Genomic DNA, 7,394 nt, shown 5'->3' with positions numbered 1-7,394 from the left:
GCGTGAGGTAGGGGTCCGATTTCTATTTTTTCCATGTAGATAATTAATTATCTCAGCACCATTTATTGAAGAGTAAATTATTTTGCCAATGATCTAAGAATATTTCAATAGTGTTTTAAATTGAGTTTCCACAATTGTGTGGATCCTTATCTAGAATCAATATTTTATTCCATTCTTCAACTTTCTGTCCCTCTTAGAATGTCACATGTACTTAATTACTAAAGCTGTATATATCTATCTACTTTATTTTTTTTTATTTAGTAAGGAAAGTTATTCAAACATGTCATCTTCAGGACTAACTTGGACATTCTTTGCCATTTGCTTTACATAGAAATTCTAGTATCTTTTTGTCAATTTCCACAAAGATCAAACCAAAACATAGCAAAAGAGTTGATGGAATTTAATCTATAGATCAAGTTGGAGACAATCTCTGTACAATATTGAGTTCTTTGCAATATTCTAATCCATGTATGTGGCATATCCCTCCATTAAAGTATTGTTAGTGTCTTTCAATGAGTTTTTAGGATTTTTTCCATAATAATATTGTCTTTTTTTAAAAAAAGAATCTCTGTACAGCTAACATCTATTAAGACCACCTGGTCCATAGAATAGACTAAATATGTATTTGATAAAAGGAAGAAAATAAGAAATAGAGGGAAGGAGAGAGAGAGACAGGAAGAAAGATAAGCAGGGACCGTGTCTTCTAGGGCCTTGCAAGCCAATGTTAAATTCTGTCCAGGAGATGGGAAATCAGTAAAGAGTTTTAGGGAAATTTAAAAAAAAAATCAAATATATCTGGCAGTCTCAAGAAAAATGAATTAGGGAGGAACAAGAATGAAGGTAGTAAGATCAGTTGAAAGGAAACTGCACTGCTCAGATGAACCATTTGTAGAAAGTCTGCAGGGTCAAGCAAGGTTGGAAAGAGATATTTATGTATTTGGCATGGAGAAAATAAAGGAGTGACTTATTGAGAAAGCAAACAATTTTAGGAATATTCTATATAAGAATGCACTATAATTTATATCTGAAAAAGTTAGAGCAATTTAAAATTATTCTTTTAGAGGTTTCAGTTCTACTCTGGAACTTCAAGAACTTGGTCAATCATTCATAGGGTATAACAACTTGAGAGTTTAAGTTCCTATGTGTATGTCATTTTATCCAAACTGGTTATTTCTTCATTTTATAGGACTTATTTCCTCATTTTTATATGACTTAATTTGATTTAGATCACTGAAGTGCCACCTAATAACAAAGGGTTATGATTATGTCTTTTCAGGTATAAGAATAACCTTGGTATTGAAACAGAACTGGCCTGATAGACACTAAATGAGTTTAAAGTTGCAAATTTGGAGGATATTCTCACTTTCTTTGGATAGGAGATATGGATAAAACAGATGGAAATTACTAGATGAGGAGAGATTGGTGAGAATGGAGAGAGAAAAAATAGTATTCTACATGTAGACTCCTATCATTAATTTAATCAAGATTTCCATAATATTTTCCACTCATGGCTCAACTAACATCCTATGTGCCATAAGGTAGCAGCATAGTTAGACCATTACATGAATCCTACTATTGGACAAATCCAATGCCTGACTCATCTTTGAGCTCCCAGTGTCCAGAATGGGGCTTTGCACATAATAAGTGCGTAATACAGCATGGAGCACTGGGTGTTATACTCAAACAATGAATCATGGAACACTACACCAAAAACTAATGATGTAATGTATGGTGACTAACATAATAAAATAAAATTAATTTAAAAAAAATAAGTGCCCAATACAGCTGATGTTTCAAAGGGAATAGTTCTATCATTTTACTTGAAAGAGCCAGTGACTTGTAGGCACATGCTTATTGTCCCCTGGAAGTACTCCAGCCCTGCAAATGACCATTTTTGCTGGGTTCCTGGGATCCCCATTAGGTACCAAAAGGGTTCTTATTTGATCTACTCAGAAATAGCTTCATAAGAAGGCATCAAAATTAGGTCATGTTGGTATTGAAAAGTATCAGGAAATGGAGGCAGATTTAAATGTTTGTACTATTTATATGAATATCAAAATCATTTTGTCAAAAGATCAAGAAACAAAGTATCAGTTGGTCTCTTCTCTTTTAGAATTAGCCTTTCATAAATAATTCTTCTGTTTGTGGCTAGTTAGGTGAAGCCAAGAGCTGACTTCTCTGAGACAAATTTCAGTTTTTCGCCCTCTTAAAATGAGGTATTTGAGAAGCAATACCACTTACAATTCAAATCAGGCCAAAGAGGCACAATTAGCATTTTTTCCAAGATTTAGTTATGAATGTTTTCAAACATACAAAGTTGTTTATTGGCAAAGTTGAAAGAATTTCACAATAAACATAAAAATACCTGCTGCCTACATTCTATCACTAATATTTCACTAAACTTGTTTTGTTATATATCTATCCATTGATCCATATCTCTATCCATGTGTAAGTCCTTCTCATGTTTAAGCATTTCAGACTCATTGCAAACATCATTAGGCTTTCCTCAAATATCTCAGCATGCCTACCATTTACTAAAAAATTGTAAGACACTGCACTGACCACCTCATGGATTATGTATAATGAGACAGTAGTAGTTCTCCAAAGGGTGGGCTGCTGTGCAAATGACATATAGCCATTACCAGAACCTGAGCCAGGATTTTCTGATTTTCTGTCTTCTTTGCTAACACCAAACCTTGCCATCAAGATTGGGAGTGCTCAACTTGTTGCATAGATCATAATTAGTATTGTTTATTATAAGATAGAGAAGTTATTTAAATAGAGAAGCTTTCATGTAAGATATGTAACTTGGCTGGATCATGAGCTACAAGTAGAATTTCAATACTGATGCATCTAGCACAGGGCTCTGCCCAAAGGAAATACTTTAATGAATTTTCAAATCTATTTTAATATTTGTACACATCCTTCACTCATTCAGTACTTATCTAACATGATTAACCTGAATTAGTGTAAACATCTTTTACTCCCCAGAGCCCTTGCTCTGTGCTTCTTTCTCTGATGCTCAAAGATTATACAGTATAAAATAAAAAATAAGAACCTACTTTTTCCCCACATTAGTAATGTGCTTCCATTCTCTGCTTCTCATGCTGACATTTTAATTATTGGATATACATCTTACAGAGTATAATGTGCATAATCTGGTAACTGTCCTTCCTGCCCTATTTAGGAGTTGTGGTTCTTAAGTAAAGGAAAAAGAATAAGTATTAGGGCAGGAATTTAACTAGTGACTTCAAAAATCAATATCTATGCAGCAGAGGCTGGGTAAACAGTTTTTTGGCTAGTGTGTTGAACACCTTTTAAGTGATAATGTGTGTATCTGTGCCTCGTCTGCTACCATTATGATTAATAATTTTGCTTTCAGTTTCAAAGAGGAAAATCTAATAATCTGGTAATAGATCCATCCAGAAAGTGCCAGGTTAACTGATTTTCCCAACTATTGGCCAATACATTGATATTGTAGTAAGTCTTAGTTTCTTCAACATATATGAGACGAACTATATGTAAAGTCACTGATGCTGTTTTTTACCTATGATTGGCTACTCAGCACCTAACAATGGTCCTGGTACATTCTATAAATATGTCTAATATGTACATCTTACACTATTATTTACTCTAACTGCAAAATCATTTTGAAATATATGAATATAACAATGTACTTTAATATTATTATAGACTATAATAACATGAAATCAAAACCTACAAGAGTATACAGAATAGGTAGTTACTTTCCTAGGGTTGCTGTAATAAATTGCCACAAACTTGATGGCTAAAAAAACAGAAATTCATTCTCTCACAGTTCCAGAGGCTAAAAGTCTGAAATCTAGGTGTTGGCAGGACTCCACTCCTTTCTGGGACTCTGGGGGAGAATTCTGCCTTGCATCCACCAGCTTTTGGTGGCTCCAGACATTCCTTGTGGATGCATTACTCTGATTTCTGTCTCTGTCTTTACCTGGACTGCTCCTCTGTATCTCTGTGCCCTTCTCTTGTCTGTCTCAAATCTCCCTCAGCTTTTCTTTTATAAGGAAACTTGTCTTTGGATTTAGGGCGCACTCAGATAATAAACCTCATCTTGACCTTCTTAATTCCACCTGCAAAGACCCCTTTTCTAAGGAAGCTCACATTCACAGACTGTATGGGTTAGGACATGGACATAACTTTCTGAGGGCCACATTGAACCCACTACTCATTCAGTATTTTGTTATACATTCATAGTACTTTACTGTGGAATAATGCAAATCAAGAGAATAGTGTGCAGCAAAGATTTTATTTATTTATTTATTTATTTAAATTTTTTTTAATTATGTTATGTTAGTCACCCTACAGTACATCACTAGTTTTTGATGTAGTGTTCCATGATTCATTGTTTGTGCATAACACCCAGTGCTCCATGCAGAACGTGCCCTCTTTAATACCCATCACCAGGCTAACCCACCCCCTCCATCCCTCTCCCCTCTAGAACCCTCAGTTTGTTTCTCAGAGTCCGTTGTCTCTCATGGTTCATCTCCCCCTCCTTTCCTTGCTTCTCCTAATGTCCTCCATGCTATTCCTTATGGTCCACAAATAAGTGAAACCATATGATAATTGACTTTCTCTCCTCCAGTTCCATCCGTGCTGATGCAAAAGTCGGGTATTCATCCTTTCTGATGGCTGAATAATATTCCATTGTGTGTACGGACCAGATCTTCTTTATCCATTCATCTGTTGAAGGGCATCTTGGCTCTTTCCACAGTTTGACTATTGTGGACATTGCTGCTATGAACATTGGGGTGCATATGGCCCTTCTTTTTACTACATCTGTATCTTTGGGGTAAATACCTAGTAGTGCAATTGCTGGGTCATAGGGTAGCTCTATTTTTAACTTTTTGAGGAACCTCCACACTGTTTTCCAAAGTGGCTGTACCAACTTTCATTCCCACCAACAGTGTAAGAGGGTTCCCCTTTCTCCACAACCTCTCCAACATTTGTTGTTTCTTGTCTTGTCAATTTTTGCCATTCTAACTGGTGTAAAGTGGTATCTCAATGTGGTTTTGATTTGAATTTCCCTGATGGCTACTGATGTTGAACATTTTTTCATGTGTCTGTTAGCCATTCATATGTCTTCTTTGGAAAAGTGTCTGTTCATGTCTTCTGCCCATTTTTTGACTTGACTATTTATTTTTTGGGTGTTGAGTCTGAGAAGTTCTTTAAAGATCTTGGATACCAGCCTTTTATCTGTAGTGTCATTTGAAAATATCTTCTCCCATTCCATGGGTTGTCTCTCTGTTTTGTTGACTGTTTCCTTTGTGCAGCAAAGACTTTAAATGAACACACCGTATTTAAGGAACTGCTGAGAAGTATAGCCAATGTATTTTTAACTGAGACTGCAATTTCCCTTTGTTAATATCTTTGCTCTGTATAATGTATCTGGAACTCAAATCATCTGAAAAATGTAGCAAACTATTGGTATAAAGAAAATTTCATTATTTACCACCAACAAAATTAAGTTAAAACTACTATAGATCTTAAAGCTGCAATTGTAATTACAGAAACAACTTATTAGAACATCTCCTCTATGAAGGTGGGAATCACTGAGCAACTCTTCAAAATTTCTATAACCAAGGTTGTTGGCCACTAAACTGAAATCAGTACAGTTATGAGACACAAGAGTTAACATAAAAACTATGCATCTGATAGCTTTATTGATACTTTTCCCTCCTCTAAGTGAGAACATCAAGTGAAATATATGGATTGAACACTTTTTTCAGTAATTTAATGACAACTGAATTTGGCACATATTAAAGGGATGTATGTAACCAATAGCTTGAATTAAGATTAATATTCTTTCATGTTTTTCTTCTTTCATTCCCTGAGCAACCTCTAAGTTAATGACTCCATAGAAACCTAACACAATTATTTGTGTGGCAAGACAGAAAGCTATTCTGGACCAAAGGTATGATATGAATTATATTTGCTTTTGTGTCGGGGGGGGAAATCATTCTTTCTGAGCTATGCAATAGCAGATGACTGTGCTTTCATTTTATTTAGTGGACACTGCCCCCAGATTGGAGCTGTAGGTTGACTGATTATTTTCATTTTTCTATGCCATTCTGAACTCGTATCTGTTTTCTGATCCTCCATAGATATTTTAGAAGGATGGTAGTCAAATGCCATCAAACTGAAAGCTGAATTTGGCAGGGCTTTGATATGTGAAGATAGGGGTAAGGTAAGGTCTTTTAGAAGCAGTGAGTAGTGTAAAACGAAGCCAAAGATATATCCAAGAGGCCTGGGTGAGGAGATCACAGGTAGAGGAAGACCCATTGGTTGCTTCACTACAGGATACAAAGGGAAATGAATGGGACATGGGAAGGGAAGAGGAGGAGTGTGCAGTGGGGTGGGGGAATGGTGACAAAGATTGCTGAAAACATCCAGATTGAGTGTTCACCATCAGGCACCACATGGTTGAAACAAATGTCCACTTCTCTCTACTTTTTAGGGTGTTCTACAGTTATTTTGTCCAAATGGAGCTCTAGCATTTCATTGTCTCAGGTGTGAGGAAATACAGTCTACAGGTCATAGAATGAGTTTACCCATTTGAAAGATATTTGTTGAGTATCTACGATGCCTACCAGGAAAACAAACAAACTATATATACCTCTACTTCCCTTTCCCATCCATTCCTCACAGGATAGCCAAGAATGAACCAGATAGTGGTATTATCATGTGTAAGGGACCCACAGAAAGTCAGAAGGATCTTCTGATCCTGGTTCAGCCTCAAGCTGTGGTATGTCAAAGAGTTGAATTGGATGAGATACAGTTTTAATTTTGGACTGGCCTGTTCTTTTTAAATCCTAAAAATGAGGCCATTTTGTAAATATGCGAAAGTTTCCAGAGGAGCTATGTGATTTACCCAGGGCGTGGTGGTACCAAACAACATGTGCTAGAAGGCACTTTTTAAAAAATATGGACAGAGATGGGTGCCTGGGTGGCTCAGTTGGTTAAGCGACTGCCTTCGGCTCAAGTCATGATCCTGGAGTCCCAGGATCAAGTCCCACATCGGGCTCCCTGCTCAGCAGGGAGTCTGCTTCTCCCTCTGACCCTCCTCCCTCTCGTGCTCTCTATCTCTCATTCTCTCTCTCTCAAATAAATAAATGAAACCTTTAAAAAAAATATGGACAGAGAAAAATGAAGGGGCTATCTGTTTGCATCCTACTGAGTCCAGCCCTCTCTTATATTGATTACAGGTTTGCAATTATAGAAATGAGAGCTATGAAGGAAATGAGCATGGTCCCTCAAAGCAATAACAAAAGACCTTGAGTTAGACTAGAGGTAAGGCAAGGCATTATTGAAGAAGTGATTCTATACCTGAGATGAAAAGAGTAAGTAGAATTTACTAG

Source organism: Zalophus californianus, chromosome 1, assembly GCF_009762305.2.
Source record: "Zalophus californianus isolate mZalCal1 chromosome 1, mZalCal1.pri.v2, whole genome shotgun sequence".
Classification (NCBI taxonomy): Eukaryota; Metazoa; Chordata; class Mammalia; order Carnivora; family Otariidae; genus Zalophus; species Zalophus californianus.
Note: the sequence above shows the minus strand (reverse complement) of the source record.